At 44.1% G+C, this 20,839-nt stretch overlaps 1 pseudogene; it reads right to left on the reverse strand.

Annotated features, from left to right (window-relative positions):
* Positions 1-337: 337 nt before the first annotated feature.
* LOC122120402 lies at positions 338-18,958 on the reverse strand (annotated as a pseudogene).
* Between the last annotated feature and the right edge of the window lie 1,881 nt (positions 18,959-20,839).

Below are 20,839 nucleotides of genomic sequence, written 5' to 3' on the forward strand. Positions count from 1 at the left end.
TGAAAATCAGTGCAGAGTTCCTCAAAAAAAATAAATAAAAATAGAATGACCATGTGATCTAGCTATTCTCATTCCTAGATATATACCCAAAGGAATCAAAGTCAACATTCAGCCATGTCTTATTATAGTACCATTCACTGTAGTCCAGGTGTAGAAACAGCCCAGATGCCCTATAATGGATGAATAGATATAGAAAAAGTGTACATACACAATGGAGTATTATTCAGCCATAAAGAATAATCAAATCATTTGATTTGCAGGAAAGTGGATGGAACTAGAAATCATCATGTTCAGTGAAATAAGCCAGACTCTGAAAGACAAGTACCCCACTTTTCTATCACATAGGGAACCGAGGGGGGAAAATAAAGAGGTCACACACATAGAAGAGGGACTGGACTATTAGGAAAGAGGAAAGGAATTAGAGGAAAGGGGTAAGAAGAGGTAAAGAGGGTGGGTAAGATCAAAGTATATATGAAAATGTCACAATGAAACCCATTATTTTGCACAATTTCATATGTCTAAGAATAATAATATAGCATTTGCGAGGGTATACATCAATTATAGGCAAATAGTATGACACTCTATATAAGAGCAAATTTTGGTTTTTCAGGGAGTCCTGGACCAATTCCCCACACACCAGCAATTGGCTATACTTTAAGTCATCTCTAGATGACTTTAAATACTTCATACCATGTAAATGCTGTATAAATAACTGTTCAGCTATACTTTTCAGAAGTAATGTCAAGAAAAGAAATAGTCTGTACATGTCTGAGGCAGGTGTGATTTTTTTTCTGAATTTTTCAGTCCTCAGTTGGATAAATCTCCAATTCTGAACCCACAGGTAAAGCAGGCTGTCTGTAATTCCTTACCTACATCTCTCCTGCTTAAGCATGATTAAGTGTACGAAGAGACACACAGAGAAATCAGCCAAAGGGGTTTTAATAAAGCTCAGGAATCTACAAAGGAAAGGCTCTGGGTGGGGGTTAGCCTCATTTCTTTTGTGGTGTCAGACTTCAGGTAACAAGTGGCTGGTTCTTGGGCTTCACGCAGCATAGTTTGCCACTTGGGCAGAAAATGTAGATCTTCTCACTCCTGTAGCACTGCTCACGGCAGATCCCACGAGCATTCCAGCATCTCTCAGTGCTGCCTAAGCAGAGAGTAGAAACAGTCATGAGGGAAAATGAATTCTAGACTGAGACTGGGGGTGGAGGGCAGTCAGTAGAGGAGGAACCACAGAGTAAAGGAAAGTCCCTGTCAGAAACTTCATATGATGACAGTTTGCATCTATGGAGACCCATCCCAATACCAACCCTTCAAGCAAGCAAGAATGTTCCCACTTCTGGGTGAAGCAGGTTATAGTGGTTAAGGCTGTGAACCCATATCTCTGGACTTGAAATCCATCCGTGTTACAAGTCAACTAGTAGACCTTGAGCAGGTCACTTCCCTTCTCAAAGCAACAATTTCCTCTTTTCGGGGGTGAGCTGGCCCTAGGACTTGAACTCAAGGTGTGGGCACTGGCCCTGAGCTTTTTGGCTCAAGGCTAAAGCTCTACTGCTTGAGACACAGCTCCATTTCCAGCTTTTGGGTAGGTAATTGAAGGTAAGAGTCTCCTGGACTTTCTTGCCCAGGCTGGCTTCATACCACAATCCTCAGATCTCAGCTTTCTAAGTAGCTAGGGTTACAGGCGTGAGCCATCAGCACCCAGCTCAATCTCCTCTTTTCTAAAAGGAAAATATAATATATATAATAATAAATATATATAATACATAAAATATAATATCCACCTTGTGAGGTTTTGATTAAATAGTATTTTTAAAGCACTAGCATTAAATAAATACAAAATATGAAATGACAGGACATCAGAAAGAATTCAAACTTCTACAAATTATTTCATAAGTAAAAAATGTTAACTAACTTGTTGAACAGTGATGGCTCATGCCTGTAATCCTAGCTACTCAGGAGGCTGAAATCTGAGGATCAGGATTCAAAGCCAGCCTGGGCAGGAAAGTCCATGAGATGCTTATCTCCAATTAACCACCTAAAAACTGGAAGTAGTGGTGCTGTGGTAGCCTTGAGCAAAAAAGCTCATGGACAGCAACCGACAAAAAAAAAAAAAAAAACCTAGAAGGAACACATCAGCAAACAAATAAATAACAGGCTGCAGAGAAATTAAGGGAAGAAGATGATGTTTTAATAAAAAAGAAATCAATAGGACATGACAGATACTGACAACCAGCAAAGGAAATTCAGAATACAAAAAAAAAAAAGGAAACAAAGGAAAACACAAGGAAACAAAACAAACTCTATAAACTATATTCAGCAAAACTTCTTGGAGTTAAAAAAAATTAATTATATAATAAAAAGGCATACTTGGGAATACTGAGCCAAAACAAGTTATATTGGAGATGAATTACTGGACACTACACAAAATTGGGTCAGTTAAGTAACATAAGAGAAGGAAAATTAGAGTATACTCAGGCTTTTTGACAATAATCCTTTACATTAGGAACAATCAATATCATGTATTTAAGATACTGAAGAAAAGAAAAAGTAAGCAAAATATGTTACATCTAGCAAAGCTGACTTTCAAGGACAAGGACACAAAGAGACTCCTGTTCACACGTGGAATCTCAGGCAAGACTAATTCTTCATGCTTCTCCTAAGGAATCTAGGAGAAATCACTTTATTCAAGTAAATTAAGAGGCATTGGCACAGAGCTAAATATTAAGCACAAAACTATGTGTTTGCTGGGTGCCGGTGGCTCACACCTGTAATCCTAGCTACTCAGGAGGCTGACATCTGAGGATCGAAGTTCAAAGCCAGCCTGGGCAGAAAAGGCCATGAAACTCTTATCTCCAATAAACCACCAGAAAATCAGAAGCGGCGCTGTGGCTCAAGTGGTAGAGTACGAGCTTTGAGCTGAAGAGCTGAGGGACAGTGCCCAGGCCCAGAGTTCAGGCCCACAACTGACAAAAAAAAAAAAAAGAAAGAAAGAGAAAGAGAGAGAGAGAAAGAAAGAAAGAAAGAAAGGAGAGAGAGAGAAAGAGAAAGAAAGAGAGAGAGAGAGAAAGAAAGAAAAGATAAATAATACTTAGCAAAAAAATAATTGCTCACCAAGCACTGGTAGCTCATACCTGTGATCCTGACTACTTAGCAGGCTGAGATCTGAGGCTTATGGTTCAACGCTAACCCAAGCAGGAAAGTCTATGAGATTTTTATTTCTAATTTAGTACCAGAAGAGCTAGAACTGGAGGAATGACTCCAGTGGGAGAGCACTAGCCTTGGGCAAAGTAGCGCAAGGACAGTGCCTAGGCCCTGAGTTCAAGCCCCAGAACCAGCACACACACACATAAAAAATTGCTCAACCTCAGAGGTTGACAGAAGCTAATTCATTATCTTGCAAACTGATAAGAATCAAACTTTCCTCCCTGAATTCCCTAAACTCCAAAGTAACTAAATAGTGGATAAGGAACGCATCTGTTGGCTAAATCATTAAGCTAATAGATGCCTGACCTTCCCAACATACTTACACTGCTCACTTGTTCACCCACTTCATCTTAATTTAGGGTCACAGTCTCGGTGAGATTTTCCCTTCATACCTCTTTTTCTATATTTTTGTGGGTTTGACCTCACTTTCCAAGCAGGCATTGTAAACCTTGAGCCATGCCTCTAACCCAACACTTTTTAATTAATATATTTAACTAATGACATCCACTTTCTCCTAGATCTAGCTGTCTTGATGGGAAAGAGCAGAGGATGAGGTAAAAGAATGAATTGATTTAAGAGGCTGTTTTAGATCAGAAAAGATGAAACATTATCTTCTGAGTTTATCTTCAGACCCTGTGTCCTTTCCAACTTTCCTATGGGTGGGACAGAAGACCCTCAAACCTTCCAATGAATTACAGAAAATAAAGACGTTAGTTTCCTTACATTCCAAATTTCCTGTGTCCAATGGGGACCTTCTCAGCCTAATTTGTGATCTAAAACTGAAGAACTCGAAACTCAATGGAATTGAATGGTTTGCTGGTGGCATCACAGAGCTAGCAAATGGGGGTGCCAGTGCTAGCCCAGGATCTGAGGGTTCTTCCCCCCTTTCCCAGACAAGCAGTATTTCATTGTGCCACCCATGATCTGCTATCCTTCCCAGGCCCAAAGTGTCCAGCCAAGACTCACTCTCCACCTTCTTCCCTCCCTTGCAGAGGTTTAAATTACCTGGAATGACCTGGGACCACAGCAGCAGCACAATCAGGGTCAGAAACACAGGCTTCATGACTCCCCAGGCCCACGGAGTCCACTGTGGTCTGCAGAGGTGACAAAGGAGTGGGTGAGAGCTCTGGGAACTCTGTTCCCTTTAACCAGCTAGGACACATGTCCCTTACACGTGCGTCCAGCTGTCCATGTGAACAGTGGGCCCTGGGCCAGCCCCTTCCTCCCTCATATCCAATCACCCTCCCAAGGCCTCCATATCCACAGTGTGGCCCTCACCTCCCTCGGCTGCCATGTCTCCCTTTGTCCCCTTATACCTTTTAGGCACCAGCAAGAATTAATCATACAACAGCCGGAAGGATGTTATGGAGAGTGTGTGTCTTTGTGTGTGTGTGTGTGTGTGTGTGTGCGCACGTGCGCGTTCCTGAGCTTGTGGAAATGTACTGTGGAGATGTACTGTATTCATAAGCTGATTTATTAAATTGAAACCCCTTTGTACAACTACTTAAAATAAATAATCCTAGCAACAACTCAGGAGGCTGAGATCTGAGGATCATGGTTCAAAGTCAGCCCATGCTAAAAAGTCCCCATGAGACTCTTACTTCCAATTAACCATTCAAAAAATAGAAGTGCCCCTGTGGCTCAAGTGGTAGAACACTTGCCTTGAACACAAAGAGGCTCAGAGACAGCGCCCAGGTCTTGAGTTCAAGCCCTACAACTGACCAAAAAAAAAAAACAAACAAACAATAAAAGATACCTGGAAATGGAAACAAGAGATTTTTTTAAATTTGTGGCTGTTTGGGTTCTTTTCTTTTGCCTTGTTTGTTCATTTACCTGTCATCTTTGGGAGGATAAAGCAGGAGACACAGAAGTGGGGGGACAAAGGGTGAACAAATGCAGCAGAGGTATTCACTAAACATTACGTGGAAAATGAACTATACAACTTGTGGGTGGGGACAGGAGGGAAAAATTGAGAGAATGCAGGGAAGGGGTGACATTGTCCAAAAAGAAATGTACTCTTTACCTGATGTATGTAACTCTAATCCATTTGTACATCACCTTTACAATAACAATAAAAATGTTTAAATACTAACAAATAATGATAAGCCAAACCATTGTCACATCCCCCAACACTCCATAATATTTTCCTGCCCTACAAAGTTCCACATTATCAGGTCTACAAATCCACCACTATTGTGATTCTAATGCAAGTTAAACCAGCTAATTTTTATTGTTAAGGTGATGTAGAGAGGGGTTACAGTTACATAAGGTAATAAGTACATTTCTTGTCATGTCTTGTTATGCCTTCCCTCATTTTTCTCTTACTTTCTCCTCCCCTCCCCCAACCAGCTCCTTTTTGCAAATGTGTGTTTCCCATTTAGAAAGGGACTTTACCAGAAAAGAAGAAAAAAAGCTCAGTTTTAAGGAAGATTTTAGCATTGAGGGTAAGAGGGGAAATTGCAGAGTGGAAAAAATCCAGCTCGTTGTTCTTAATAGCTGTGTGACCTTGGAAAGCCACTTGCCCTCTCGGGAAGATTAGAGCTGATGGGCTGTAAAAATCAATGCAGTCTGCCTTACTGCAGTTCCCTGGATACAGAAAAGACATGGAAAACGAAATGCTGCAAAACTCTACATTTCTGCCACCACGTTAGGCTCAACTAAGTAGGTTAATACCTCAAGATAAAGGAATCCAGCCTTTAGAAATATGCAGGTAAGCATCCCTAACTGCATAGCTCAGCGCCTTACACTAAGTCCCCTTCCCCAGATATGCACACCAAGATGCTAGACAGCCCATACACACCACAACGCCTCTGTGAGCTTCTTCCTAATATAATCAAAGCACAACGATTTGCACCGATTGTTCTAAAGGCTTAATATTCACTTCAAACTCTCCCACCATCTGTGTGTGTGTGTGTATGTGCGTGTGTGTGTTTGGTTTTATTGAGACAAGGGCTCACTATGTACCCAGGCTGGTCTTAAACTCATAATCCTTGTATCTGGACATGATAATCTGTGCACAATTCTAGGCATTCACACACAAACAGTGAGACCAAAGAATACCAATAGGGGAGGAACCCAAAGGCATAACTCTCCTGAATGTGTAAAATAGTATTTATTGAAAATGAATTCCAGGAAACGGAAATATGAGTTACTTATGTTTTTGTTGTTGGTACTGGTGGTGGTCGTGTGGGGTTTTTTTCTTTTTCCTTTTCTTTTCCTTTTACCGCTTCTTGAAGTGGGGAGGGGGGAGGGACAAAGGGCACTGTGGAAAAGAAGTGTGAACAAAAGCAATCATGATATTCAGCACACACTATGTGGAAAATGAACTGTGCAACTAGTGGACAGGGGTGGAGGAGGAAACTGGGGGAAAGGGAAGGGAGGGATGACATTGTCCAAAAGAGAGATGTATGCATTACCTGAGTTGTGAAATGGTAAGCCTTCCATACAACACTTTAATAATAACAATACAATTATATTTTTTAAAAACTCATAATCTTGAGTGCTGGTAGTGGGGTTATAGGCATGCATTACTATGCCATGCTCCATCCCCATTTGTTTGAACAGCAAATCTAGAACTTCGGTCCTAAATTTCATATGTGACAGCCAGATCTTGCAGCTTCTCTCCATCAAGAGAGTCTATTTCCCCATTTTTTAAATCTAGGCTCACCTTGTGACTTGCTTAAACTAACAGGACATTGGCACTAGAGGACATAACAACTAGCTCCAGGACTAGTAAAAATAAAAAAAAAAAAAAAGGCAAGAAAGAAACCAGGGTAATTTGACCTGGGGGCCGGGTCTCAATCTGTAATCCTTGCTGCTCAGGAGGCTCAGATCTGAGGACTGCAGTTCAAAGCCAGCCCAGGCAGAAAACTCCCTGAGACCCTTTTTTTTTTTTTTGATCAGTCGTGGGGCCTTAACTCTGGACCTGGGTGCTGTCTGTCAGCTCTTCAGCTCAAGGCTAGTGCTCTACCACTTGAGCCACAGAGCTATTTCCGGATTTTTCTGCTTATGTGGTGCTGAGGAACCGAACTCAGGGTTTCATGCATGCAAGGCAAACACTCTACCACTGAGCCACCTTCCCAGCCCCTCCTTGAGACTCTTATCTCTTTTTTGGGGGGGGTCCGGTCATGGGGCCTGAACTCTGGGCCTGGGCGCTATCCCTCAGCTCTTCAGCTCAAGGCTAGCGCTCTACCACTTGAGCCACAGTGCCACTGGCCTCCCCTCTGCAGGCCTCACCTCTCCATAGGCCTCACTCTTCACAGGCCTTACTCTTCTCCACAGGCCTTAGCTCTCCTTAGGCATCTCTGCCAGCCTCTCGCCTCTCTGCCCGCCTGGGCGCTCCTCAAGCTCTGGGAAGCACCTCTTGCAGCCTCTTGTGGCACGTCTCTCCTCTAACTCCCCCTCCACACAGTCTATGTGTATATATATATGTATATATTATATATTTTTTCTCACATCTCCAATATACTATTCAAAAAAGCTAGAAGTGGTGCTGTGGCTCAAGTGGTAGAGTGCTGGCCTTGAGTCAAAGAAGCTCAGGGACAGTGCCCAGGCCCAGAGTTAGAGCCTCAGGACTAGCAAAAAAAAAAAGGCAACTGAGTCATGTCTGTCACCTCGCCACTGCCAGTGTTCTCTGGAACCCTGTATCTCTTATCACATGAGTCAACCAGAGCTTCCCTACTGTGGAGAAGACACACAGCCAAATCATCTACAGCTGCTATCAAGAGTATGACTAGGGCTGGGAAGGTGGCTCAGTGGTAGAGCGCTTGTCTTGCAGCAATGAGGCCCTGGGTTCGATTCCTCAGCACCACATAAGAAAAAAAAAAGCCAGAAGTGGCGCTGTGGCTCAAGTGGCAAAGCGCTAACCTTGAGGTGAAGAGCTGAGGGACAGCGCCCAGGCCCAGAGTTCAGGCCCCACGACTGGACCCAAAAAAAAATAAAAAGAGTATGACTAGAAAAACAAATAAACAAACAAAAACTAACATCCTGGACATTTTGGAAGTGGCACTGTGGCTCAAGTGGTAGAATGCTGGCCTTGAGCTAACGAGCTCAGGGACAGTGCCCAGGCCCAGAGTTCAAGACCCATGACCAACAAAAAACAAAAACAAACCAAAAAAAAAAACCCTAAAAGTATGACTAGGCACACAAGTGGCTCTGTTCTAGATAATCCAGCCATAATCACACCAGCCTGGTTCAAAATAAATAATAAATAACAAAAACTGCCCAGTCAGACTATGCTTAGTGACAATAAATTGTGTGTGGTGTATGTGTGTATGTGCATGAGCCAGTTTGGGGGCTTGAATTCAAGGCCTGGGTGCTGTCCCTGAGCTTTTTCACCCAAGGCTCTTCTACTTGAGCTTCTAGCTTTTTTGGTGGTTAATTAAAGAGTTTCAGGAACTTTCCTGCTCTAGGCTAGCTTTGAACTGCAGTTTTCAGATCTCAGTCTCCTGAGTAGCTATGATTATAGGTGTGAGCCACTGGTACCAGGCAAAAGAATTTAATTACAGTGTTTAAAATTGCCACAACTTTGGAATTGTTATCAAATTTTTAAAAAAATAATGCTATGTCATGGTTTTCTTCTAATGAATAATTGTACCTGCTCTTAAGTTTCTGTGTTGGCTTGAATCCTACCCATGAATACTGGTTCTGAGAGATGGGAACTCTAAGTGTGCAAACCCCATTTCATTTTCCTGCCTCTTCCTGGTAGGAAGTGTGAATAAGGGCCAAGAGGAAGCTGCATAACTGAAGGAGGAAAGCAGACATTTTTTCCTTGCTGTTCCCACCAAGGCCTCTTCAACAGCGGTCCATTAAACCCATGAGGTACAAGAGGTACCTACGTGCCCCTCACCTTCCCATTTCCTTGGGGAGCAGCTGTTCTGGCTTCAGAGCCAAATTTACCAAGATTGCACTGTTTTCCTATCAATTATGTCTAAACCCAAATCCTGCTGCATTCTTGCAGTGATAGACTTATAACCCCCGGCTTTTGCCCGGACCTGTCTATTTTCACTCTAGAACAATCTTTTACTATGAAGCGAAGCTTAATTTTACCACATAAAAATCATTTCTGAGTTAGAAAATGTTCTCTTTTTAATATAAATTTATTGTTATTATTATTAGGGTGTTGTACAGAGGGGTTACAATTCCATGTCAGGTACAGGGTACAGTTCTTCTTGGACAATGTTACCCTTTCCTTCACTTTCCCCAAGTTTCTCCCTCCTGTCCCTGCTCACAAATTGCATAGTTCATTTTTTTTAATAGTGTATAATAAATACTATGACTTCATTTGTTCACCCTTCTTCCCTCCATTTCTGTTTCCTCCTTCCTCTCACCCAACCCCCCCCCCCAAAAAAATACAAACAATAATAACTTCAAAAATGTTTTCATTTCCTGGAGAAAATGTTCTCTTACAACTGTTTTGCATCTCCTTATCCTCTGCCATATTCAATCAATTGGGTCCTGGCACAAATAGAATCACAATTCTCCTGTTCTTATCTTTCTAGTTTTGCCCTTCTCTGTCTATTTCCATTTTAGAACAATCCTTTACTTTGGGGGGAAAATCTTATTTCATCATACAAACTGCCTTCTTACAACTTTTTTCTACACCTCATCTCTTTCTTACTGGCTCTTTTCTACCTTGCTTGCTTCTGTTGGCTGGTTGTCTGCTTACTTTAATTTTCAGCTATTATGCAGACTTTACTAACTCTTGGATTTTCTAAAGGCCCTTTCTACTTACTGTTTTTTCTCTTGAGCATGTGAATTCTAAGAGTTACAGAGTTACCTTCCAGCTAGGCCTGGCTAAGATAATATAACTCTGGAGCAACCTTGAACAGCAACAACTGTTCAGCAAGAAAAAAGGCAGAGAGGAAACAATGCACAAAAGGCTCCAAAGCTTTCCCTTTCAACACTAAGAGTTGAAGTTTCAGATACAACAGGTAAATTGATTTGGTTTTGCTGGACACAGGAGAAAAGGAATAAGCCCTCACAACCATGCAGGTCTTGGGAGATGCGAGTCCGGGGTTAGAGAGTATGTATTGGTGAGGAACTGGATGGAGAGACATACTGGGCATGTCCAGAGTCAGCCAAGTCTCCTCCCCTCTGTGTGTACATTGTAAATGCTGGAATACCATGACTGCATGGAGGAGGCCACCAAGGACCCTTGGCACCTTCACTCAGACATCACCAGCAGTTACTCCACTAGGCTTTGTCATCGTCGTGGGAAATGTTTTCTTGCTTGCTTGCTTGCTTGCTTGCTTTCTCTTTCTGTCCTTCCTTCCTTTTTTTTGTCAGTAGTGAGTCTTGAACTCTGGGCCTAGGCACTGTCCCTTAGCTCTTCAGCTCAACGCAAGCACTCTACCACTTGAGCCACAGCGCCACTTCCAGTTTTCTGGTGGTTTATTGGAGATAAGAGTCTCACAGACTTTCCTGCCCAGGCTGGCTTTGAATCACGATCCTCAGATCTCAGCCTCCTGAGTAGCTAGGATTACAGGCTTGAGCCACTGGCACCCAGCCCTCCCTTCCTTCCTTCCTTCCTTCCTTCTTTCTCTTTCTTTCTTTCTTTCTTTTCTTTTTCCTTTCTTTCTTTCCTTCTTTCTTGTCATTAGGCTTGAACTCTGGGGTCCGTGCACTGTCTCTGAGCTCTTTTTGCTCAAGGGTAGTGCTCTACCACTTTGAACCACAATGTCACGTCTGGTTTCCTGGTGGTGAATTGAAGAATCTCATAGACTTCTGCTGAGCTAGCTTCAAAGTGTGATCCTCAGATCTCAGCCTCCTGAGTAGCTAGGCTTACAGTTATGAGCCACCAGTGCCCAGTGGAAAATGCTGTTTCTAATGCCAGTTAGTGACGTTGCTCCTTTTCAAAAATCCTCCCCTACTCAGCACTTTCTACTATTAAATTGAGGCTTTTTTTACAATAAAATGCTTGTTCTATAATACAACTAGAAGTTTTGCTTCCCTGACTGAAGCTTGTTTGACAGCATCTCTCTCCTTCACAGAAGCACACATCCCAAGCATATGGAGTTCTAGGGTTGGGGCACTGAATCCCTGCCCAGCCTATGTCACTCCACCTTCTTTGCTGCAAAGGCTTTACTAAAAATTACTCGTCCTTCCACTTACCCTGCCATCTTCCAGGCATTCGATTTCTGTCCCCACAGAGGTATCTCACTGTTTGTGTACTGTAGGTCTTATGTATGCTTCTACACCCTTGCCCTCTGCCTCAGGCATGGTCCAGTCAGAAGCAGAAACCACATCAATGGTTGGAATGGAGGGTAGTTAACTGAGGGGCAGGTTGGAAGAACCAAAAAAAAAAAAAGGACCCCTAAGAGGTTCCCCTAGGGCTAAGGGAAGTAAGCAGGGCATGCTTGAAAAACAGAAGGGGCTTCTGTTCTTGGAACTTAGAAGAAGAGGACATCCAGGCGCCGGTGGCTCACGCCTATAATCCTAGCTACTCAGGAGGCTGAAATCTGAGGATCACAGTTCGAAGCCAGCCCAGGCAGAAAAGTCCCTATGAGACTCTTTATCTCAAAAACCAGAAGTGGCACTGTGGTTCAAGTGGTAGAGCCCTAGCCTCGAGCACAAAGAGGCACAGGGACAGAGCCCAAGCGCTGAGTTCAAACTCCACAACCAACAAAAAAATAAAGACAAAGAAAAGGAAGACAGCCTGGTGTCCCCAAGGACGACCCTATGGGTAGGGTCTCCTGCACGGTTAGAACCCAGGCTGAGTTTCACCTCTTGCTGTCCATTTTCCTCCCGGGTTTTGCTCCGGTTGCATCCTATTTCTCGCTTTCAACGCCAACATGAGCCTCTGTAACCCTATTTCGTCTCATCTAGCTGGGTCTTCACTGTTCTTCAACCCACGCACTCTCAATGTCCCCTTCCCCCAGAGCATTGGAGTCGTTGGAGTCTGTGTTGGTGGCGCCCCCTTGTGGTCCCTTGGTTCAGGCGCTGCAGAGCTGGGTGGAGAGACTCAACTGCTGCTGGGCCTTGGACCTTGGCTGACCTTGCCTTGCTGACCTAAAAGACAAAGGGAGGTGCCTCAAGTCTGGGACTGCTTCTGTAGGCATCAGAGGGCACGTGTGGGTGACATGTGCCCCACAAGATCCGAGCAAGTACAGCTTCCCCTTCACTTTGCCATTACTGCGCGGGCTCGCACATCTGGCTTGCAGCTCCAGCCATGAAGCTCCTGCTACTGACATTGGCCGTTCTGCTGCTCTTGGCCCAGCTCACTCCAGGTAACCTGGCCCTCCTTAGTGCAGGGATGGTGGGTTGAGACTGGGGTCTGCTCAGGGAATTCCAAAGGCCGGGACAACCCACTAGCTAAGACAGCAAGACATGGCCATTAGAAGTGTACAGGAAGCAACTGGTCAGCAATGGTGGTAGATCTTAGGGACCAGCTGTGACAACCACAGCTTCCCACTCAGCCACACCACCCTCCACTCCAGGATGTTGTGCAGGTGGCCCTATGTGTGAGAAGGGGAGGGGTCAGGAAAAGCCTACCTATGCTTCTCATGGCAGCTCTCCCTCCTCTAAAGAGAGGTAAGGAATATCCTGACCTTTATAATAATCATTTCTCTGCTTTGTGGGGGAGAGGGGGTTCAGGGATTACATCAGGGGGTGTCACACTTTCTACCCAAGCTCCACCACTCCAGTCATGCCCTCAAGTCCTTTCCTTTTTTATTTTTCCTATTATAATTTTTTATTTTTGTCAGTTGTGGGGTCTGAACTCTGGGCCTGGGCGCTGTCCCTCAGCTCTTCAGCTCAAGGCTAGTGCTCTACCACTTGAGCCACAGTGCCACTTCCAGCTTTTTCTGCTTATGTGGTGCTGAGGAATCGAACCCATGGCCTCATGCATGCAAGGCAAGCACTCTACCACTGAGCCACTTCCCAGCCCTTCTTTCCATTTTAATTTGTTTTTCAGATAGGGTCTCACGCTTTCGTCTAGGCCAGCCTCAGAATTACAATCTTATCTCAGACTCACAAGCAGCTGGAACCTCAGGCATGAACTACCATTCCTGGCCTTGCTTTGCATTTCTTAATGGTCACATTGCCCCAGAGGAATCCCTGACAATATATGCATGTGTCCTGAGGCTTGAACTCAGGGCCTGTGTGCTGCTCCTGATTTTTTTTCCCTCAAGGCTGGCACTCTACCACTTGAGCTACAGCTCTATTTCAGCTTCTTGGTGGTTAATTGAAGAGCCTTGTGCTGGGCACCAGTGGCTCACGCCTGTAATCCTAGCTACTCAGGAGGCTGAGATCTGAGGATCATGGTTCAAAGCCAGCCCGGGCAGGAAAGTCCATGAGACTCTTATCTCCAATAAACCACTCAAAAACCGGAAGTAGTGCTGTGGTTCAAGCGGTAGAGCACTCGCCTTGAGCTGAAGAGTGCAGGGACAGCGCCCAAGCCCAGAGTTCAAGCCCCACGACCAACCAAAAAATAAAAAAAAGAAGAAGAAGAGCCTCGTGAACATTCCTTCCCAGACTGGCTTTGAACCATGAGCCTCAAATCTCAGCCTCCTGAATAGCCAAGTTTACAGTTTGACACCTTTTTAAAACAGATCCTTTAGGGCTGGGAAGGTGGCTCAGTGGTAGAGCGCTTGCCTTGCAAGCCTGAGGCCCTGGGTTCGATTCCTCAGCACCATATAAGCAAAAAAGAAAAAAGCCGGAAAGTGGCGCTGTGGCTCAAGTGGTAGAGTGCTAGCCTTGAGCTGAAGAGCTGAGGGACAGCGCCCAGGCCCAGAGTTCAGGCCCTACAACCGGACCCAAAAAAAAAACAAAAACAGATCCTTTAATACTCCTTTAAGGGGCTGGGAAAGTGGCTCAGTGGTAGAGTGCTTGCCTTGCATGCCTGAGGCCCTGGGTTCCATTCCTCAGCATCACATAAACAGAAAAAGCCAGAAGTGGTTCTGTGGCTCAAGAGGTAGACCTCTAGCCTTGAGCTGAAGAGCTGAGGGACAGAGCCCTGGCCCAGAGTTCAGACCCCCACAACTGACAACAAAAAAAAACTCCTTTAAGCTTGGTGGTTCCACCTTCATCCTTTTCTTTTTGCCTTTACAAGTTCTCTACTGAGAAACATTGGTCACTGACTTATTAACTCTCAAAGTACAGATTTTACTGGCTGCATCCTTGGGGCAAAGTTCCCAGCATTCCACTGACCTCTGTGTTTCCTGAAAATTGGTACCTGAAGTCAGATAACTGGTGAGACTCAACTTGTACACCTGGTGTACAACTGCTTGTGGTAACACGATCTTTAAATAGCTAGTTATCTTTTAAATGTCAATAACAGTTGCTGATGCCCATAGCCTACATCTAAATCATTGTTTGGGCATTGCAAAATGATGGTATTCGATGGTATGAAATTCTCTACTTAGCTGAAACACTGGCATAAAAATGGCAGCTATCCATAAAAATGGCTGAGTAACCAAACATGGCTACTGTGTGGTTACTTGTCAGCACAGTTTATACAGGAAAGATAGAATAACAACAGAGAAAGGGGTCTGAGAAGGTGGTTTAGTGGCAGAGTGCTTGACTAGCATGCATGAAGCCCTGGGTTGGATTCCTCAGTACCGCATACACAGAAAAAGCTGGACGTGGCGCTATGGCTCAAGTGGTAAAGTGCTAGTCTTGAGCAAAAGCAGCTCAGGAACAGTAGCCCAGGCCCTGAGTTCAAGCCCCAGAACTGTCAAAAAAAAAAAAAAAGGACAGGGGAAAAAGAGTTTAGGTATGATGTCTGTCAAGACAAGGCAAGAGCAGGAGCACAAGACAGAGTGCAAAGGGTTAACATCAGACCCAGGCTGACTACAGATTCAGGGCTTCATTTCCACAGAAAGCACAAAATTAAGAGAGAGATGGGATTTTTGTTTCCCCAAACTCCATTTCTGGCACTGCACCTGAGAAAATCAAGCTGCTTTCTTGGGGAAGAATGTCATGTTCCATTCTTGCTGCTATGATTTCAAATACAAAGTTTCTAACTGCCAGGAGCTTTCCCTCCATGTTTCTCCTTTCATTGATCCCAAAGGCACTTTCCAGAGTTCACACCATCTATCTTCTAAACTCATCTTCTCCCAATCTCTGTGCCAGATCTTAAATTAGCTCTAAGGTTTACAACAAATGTCTTTCCCTGTCACAGCCAGCCTGTCAATGGGAACCAGCCAATTCGTGTAGACAGACAGTACTTCCGCTTCCCTACACTCATCTCTGGATTAGAGTCATACATTTCACTTCTATACATACAAATGTATGTGTAGATTGCTCTCATTTTACTTGAAACGATTATCTTTGTTGTCGTTCTTCTGGTGTTGCCAGGAATTGTACCCAAAGCCTTGTGCATGTAGTTGGATGTGGTGACAATGTCAGACTTGGCTGGAAGATCACAGCCTTACGCTGCATTGACCAATGCCCAAAGCCTATTGTTTGGGGCACACTTTGGTCAATCATACCATTGCTTAAAGCTGGAGAGTGAGGGACCAGGAAGGTGGCTCAGCGGTAGAGTGCTTGCTTTGCATGCCTGAAGCCCTGGGTTTGATTTCTCAGCACCACATAAGCAGAAAAAGTCAGAAGTGACACTGTGATTCAAGTGGTAGAATGCTAGCCTTGAGCTGAAGAGCTGAGGGACAGCGCTCAGGCGCTGAGGGACAGCGCTCAGGCCCTGAGGATCAAGTCTGAAGCCAGTTGGGCAGGAAATCCATGATTACAGGTGTGAGCTACTAGCACTTAGTGATTATTTTTTGTCTGTTTCATTTTGCAATTGCTCTTCTATTGAGCCGTGCCTCCAGGCTTGGCCCAAAACTCGTGATCCTTCTGTCTCAGCCTTGTGTCTGCTACGAATACAGGTATGTGGCCACCATGCTGAGTCTGAAGTTTGTATGCTGGTAGATTTTTATGTCTTCTCATTTTAACATCCACAACTTTCTGAAGCTGATGCTAGTAGTAGCGTTTTCTTCAAAAGAGAAATGATACTCAAGATCTCCAGGTCTCACATACATAGGAGAGCCAGGCTCTTGGAGCTCCAATGGTCCATGCCCTTTACCACTATGCCTTTCCCTCCCATGCTGAGAGGAACACCCCATGGCAGATTGGGATTGAGTGTAGAGGAGAAGTAAGAAGTCTCTTCCCCTCTACATAGCCTTCCCTGTCCATTCCGTATCTTTTTCCCTGTTTCACCCTCTGTCCGACTTCATGAAAAGAGACTCAAATAGCAAATCAAATCGAACTTCAAGATTTTATTCAGCTGATTGATAGCAGGGCAGCTCTCAGACACAGCGAGACTGGCATCTCTAGCGTGGAAAGAAGAGTGGGTGTCCTGTGGTTGCCTTGGGCAGCAGGCTTTGTCGTTCTGCATGATTAGACATTTGTGTGCCTCTTTGCTTGGGGTTCTTTGAGGCCAGTTTCCTCGCAGTGACACTCTTCCATGGGAAATTTAAGGTTTCACGGTTAAGGTTTCACAGTTTGTCCACGGGCGAAGTGGGTAGCTCAAAGAGTGCAGCAAAGGAAAAATGTTCCTAGGTAGAAAGAGTACAAGCCTAGGAGGCCCTCTCTCACGTCTATTTCAGTATGTTTCAATCCAAGGCCGACCTCTTCTTACCACCGATGATGTCTCCCTTCCTCTTTGAATCAGGTGATGCCCAAAGATGCTGGAGTTCGCACGGCAAATGTCATAGGAGATGCTCCCCGAAGGACAAGGTGTATGTCTACTGCTCAAATGGTAAAGTGTGCTGTGTGAAGCCCAAGTACCAGGTGAAAGAAAGGCCGTGGATCATCTCAGTGCCAGGAACCCCGATGCCAGGCGGGAACAGAAGAGGCTAGCCCTGAACCTGAACCCAGTACATCCCACAGCTCCCTCAATAAACACATCTGGCTGATAACGGTGTGTGTGTGTGTGTGTGTGTGTGTGTGTGTGTGTGTGTGTGTTCATCTGCCTCAGCTGCTCTCAGTTTCCTTTCAGAGCTTCAAAAAGTCAAAAGGAAGAAGGAGAAGGAGGGGGAGAGGGAGGAGCAGAAAAAGGGAAGGGGGAAGGGGATTCCTTATTTCTCTTTTTCTTTTTGAATTTTTAATTTTTTGGGGGGGTCCAGTCATGGGGCCTGAGCTCTGGGCCTGGGCGCTGTCCCTCAGCTCTTCAGCTCAAGGCTAGCGCTCTACCACTTGAGCCACAGTGCCACTTCCGGCTTTTTTCTGTTTGCTTATGTGGTGCTGAGGAATCGAACCCAGGGCCTCATGCATGCAAGGCATGCGCTCTACCACTGAGCCACCTTCCCAGCCCCTGAATTTTTAAATTTTTTAAAAAAATTTTTGTCCATCATGACGCTTGAACTCAGAGCCTGGACACTGTCCCTGAGCTCTTGTTGCTCAAGGCTAGCACTCTATCACTTTGAGCCACAGCTCCACTTCTGGCTTTCTGGTGGTTAATTGGAGATGAAGAGTTTCACGACTTTCTTATCTAAGCTAACTTTGAACCAAAATCCTCAGATCTCAGTCTCCCAAGTAGCTAGCGTAACAAGTGTGAGCCACTGGCAACTGGTCTTTATTTCTCTTTTTCTATCTCAGTGTCACAGGTTGATGGAATTTTCCAGACTCTACAAGACATAATCAATGTGCAGAAATTATACAAACAGTAGGCTTTACAACAACATTTTCATGCATGTATATCATGTATTTAGATCATAACTGTCTCCCTAATAGCCACACTTAGTACCCCTTCCCTCTGCCATCCCCAAAGAAATCAAAGTCAGAACTACATTAGACACCTGTACACCCATGTTTACTTGCCACATAAGTCACCATAGCCACATAAGGAACCAGACTAGATGCCCACCAACAGAGGGGTGGATTAAGAATATAGCGTCGGGGCACTGGTGGCTCACGCCCAGGCCCAGAGTTCAAGCCCCATGACCAACAAAAAAGAAAGAAAATGGCATATATACACAATGGAATATTATTCAGCAATCAAGAAGTGAAAGAAGCCAGACTCAAAAAGAGAAGAGCCGGGCGCTGGTGGCTCACGCCTGTAATCCTAGCTACTCAGGAGGCTGAGATCTGAGGATCGTGGTTCAAAGCCAGCCCGGGCAGGAGAGACCATGAGACTTTTATCTCCAATAAACCACCAGAAAACCGGAAGTGGCGCTGTAGCTCAAGTGGTAGAGGGCTCGCCTTGAGCTGAAGAGCTGAGGGACAGTGCCCAGGCCCAGAGTTCAAGCCCCACGACCGACCAAAAAAAAAAAAAGAGAGAGAGAAGAAAGATTTGCATATTTTGCTGGTTACGCAGAATCTAGAAGAAGAAGAAAAGGAGGAGGAGGAGGAGGAGGAAGGGGAGGGGGGGAGATTATTTTTCAGTTATTTATTATTTATTTATTGGTGGTACTAGGGTTGGAGTTTGACCACAAGGCCTTTTACTTAGTAGTTAAGCGCTTTACCTCTTGAGCCACATCCCCAGCTTGACAGGAGTGTCTTAGGATACTTTCGTTTTTCCTTTTTTAATTTCTGGGGCCATGTGCTGACCATGCATATAGCATCATGCTTAGACTAATAAGTTTCACTCAATTTATTCAAACACTTCAAATATAATCCACACCAATAACTAACTCTTATGCCTAATTCTACTAAGTGTGTCCCACACCCAGGGCAGCTCACGTGGCACCGTCACTTGGTCCAGAGGTCAAGGGGAGTTCGTTGAGGGTGTCCTCCGGGCTGCTTCTGAGTCCCTGGAGGGAGTAGGGGCTCTCTTGCTGGGGCAGCTCCAGTGGAGGGCCCGTCCAATACAGAGTCTCACTGGGTCTCTGCTGCTCTGGGTTTTTATATGTTTTAGGCTGGGCTTTTTCACTTCTGGCTATATCTGATCATCAGTAGCAGGCACGGTTGCCTTGGTGACAGCTTCGCTTCTGGTCTAGTCCGGTTATGGACGAGGGTGGGGCTGGCTTGCCTCTGGCTGGGTCTGGTTTATCTGGTGGGCTAGTTGTCTTGGTGACAGCTCTGTAGGCTCCCTGGGTGTGTCCTTATCTCTATATTCCATAGTTCTAACTTCTAACTTCTAACTCCTAATCTTACAGCTTAATATTTCATACTATTTCTCAGCACACAGACACTCAATATATTCCTATTCAATAACCTACCATGTCAGTATTCAATAAAACACTTTGTCAGTATTTAGTAATACACTATGTCAGTATTTCATAATAATTCACTACAGGCCTGAGCTCAGGGTACTGTCCCTGAGCTTTTTTGCTCAAGGCTAGCACTCTACCACTTGAGCCACAGCTCCACTTCCATCTTTTGGGTGGTTGACTGGAGATGAGTATCAAGGACTTTCCTGCCCAGGCTGGCTTTGGACCTCGATCCTCAGATCTCAGCCTCCTGAGTAACTAGGATTACATGTATGAGCCACCAGCACCTGACTCAATAAGTATGAAATACAAAGCAAAAAAGGGAAAGTAGCAAGTTCCCAACAAGACCTATAGGGGGCAGTATCACCCCCTTGAAGCTCATCCATCTAACCATTCACAAAGAAAAAAACAAGACCTGTTCTTGTTCTATTCTGAGGGACTACTCTGGAACTGGAGCTGCAGCATAAATGCCGATAATTTATCCAGTTTATTTTTTTATTTTTTATTTTTTTTTAAATTTTATTTTATTTTATTTGAGAACATACTGTACAGAGGGGTTACAATTACATGGGCAGGATAATGCATACATTTCTTACCAAGCATTGCAGCCTCCTCCTTTGTTTACCCTTCACCTCCCTTTCCAGCCTCCCCCCTTCCCCCCATCCAGTTTATTTTTTTAAGGAAAAAATTTAGGGAAAACAGCATTTGAGGGGTCTTTCTCAACTTTTTTCTTACTTTTAAACAACTTAGTTTTGCCTTTCTGGAACATCATGTAAACACTTGGGGTGCACCTCTTGGTGTGTAACCTCTTTCAGTTCACATCATGTTTCTGAGATTCATTCATGCTGGGTATGGCGGCAAACTGTTGTTGTTTAATTAAGTATGATATTTATGATATACTTCAACAAATCCATATGCCTCATGGTATGTCAGCTGTTTCCACTTACAAGTATTAGAAATAACGTCGTTGTTATAAACATTATTAAAAGTCTTTACAGACAGATATAAATACTTGCTGATAACTAAGTATTTCCAACCTCAATACTACAATTAAGCTGTAAAGTGAAGGAGAAGGAGAAAGGTCACATTTAAAAAGTACCACATGCAAGCCTTAGACGCAATGCAGTTTTAGTTGTACCTTTTACCATGCTACAGTCTAACTAAATAAGGAAAGTTTATCCTTCAGTAAGATTTATCTCTTTTTAACTTTGTGATTTGTGACAAACGAGCAGACACATTTAGAGGTCTGTAATGATTATGTTTCCTAACCTGCTCTTCAAGTTGCAGTTCCAAGTTTTGAATGATGTTATCTTTTTCCTGGGAAAAGACTCTAGATCTTGACACTTTTTATATAACTTCATCTCTGGTTCACTGGTTTGAATATTCGCGGCATTTAATTTCTCTTGCATAACTTGTACCTGAATTCAGAAATAAAATTTTAAAATCATGCCCCCCCCCAAAAAAAATAAAAAATAAAAGTCTTTACAGGACTGGAGTTATGACTCAAGTGTAGAGCACCAGCAGGGAAGGAAAAAGATTAATGA

The sequence above is a fragment of the Dipodomys spectabilis genome, unplaced genomic scaffold (assembly GCF_019054845.1).
Source record: "Dipodomys spectabilis isolate Male_0828 unplaced genomic scaffold, ASM1905484v1 ptg000175l, whole genome shotgun sequence".
Taxonomy (NCBI): domain Eukaryota; kingdom Metazoa; phylum Chordata; class Mammalia; order Rodentia; family Heteromyidae; genus Dipodomys; species Dipodomys spectabilis.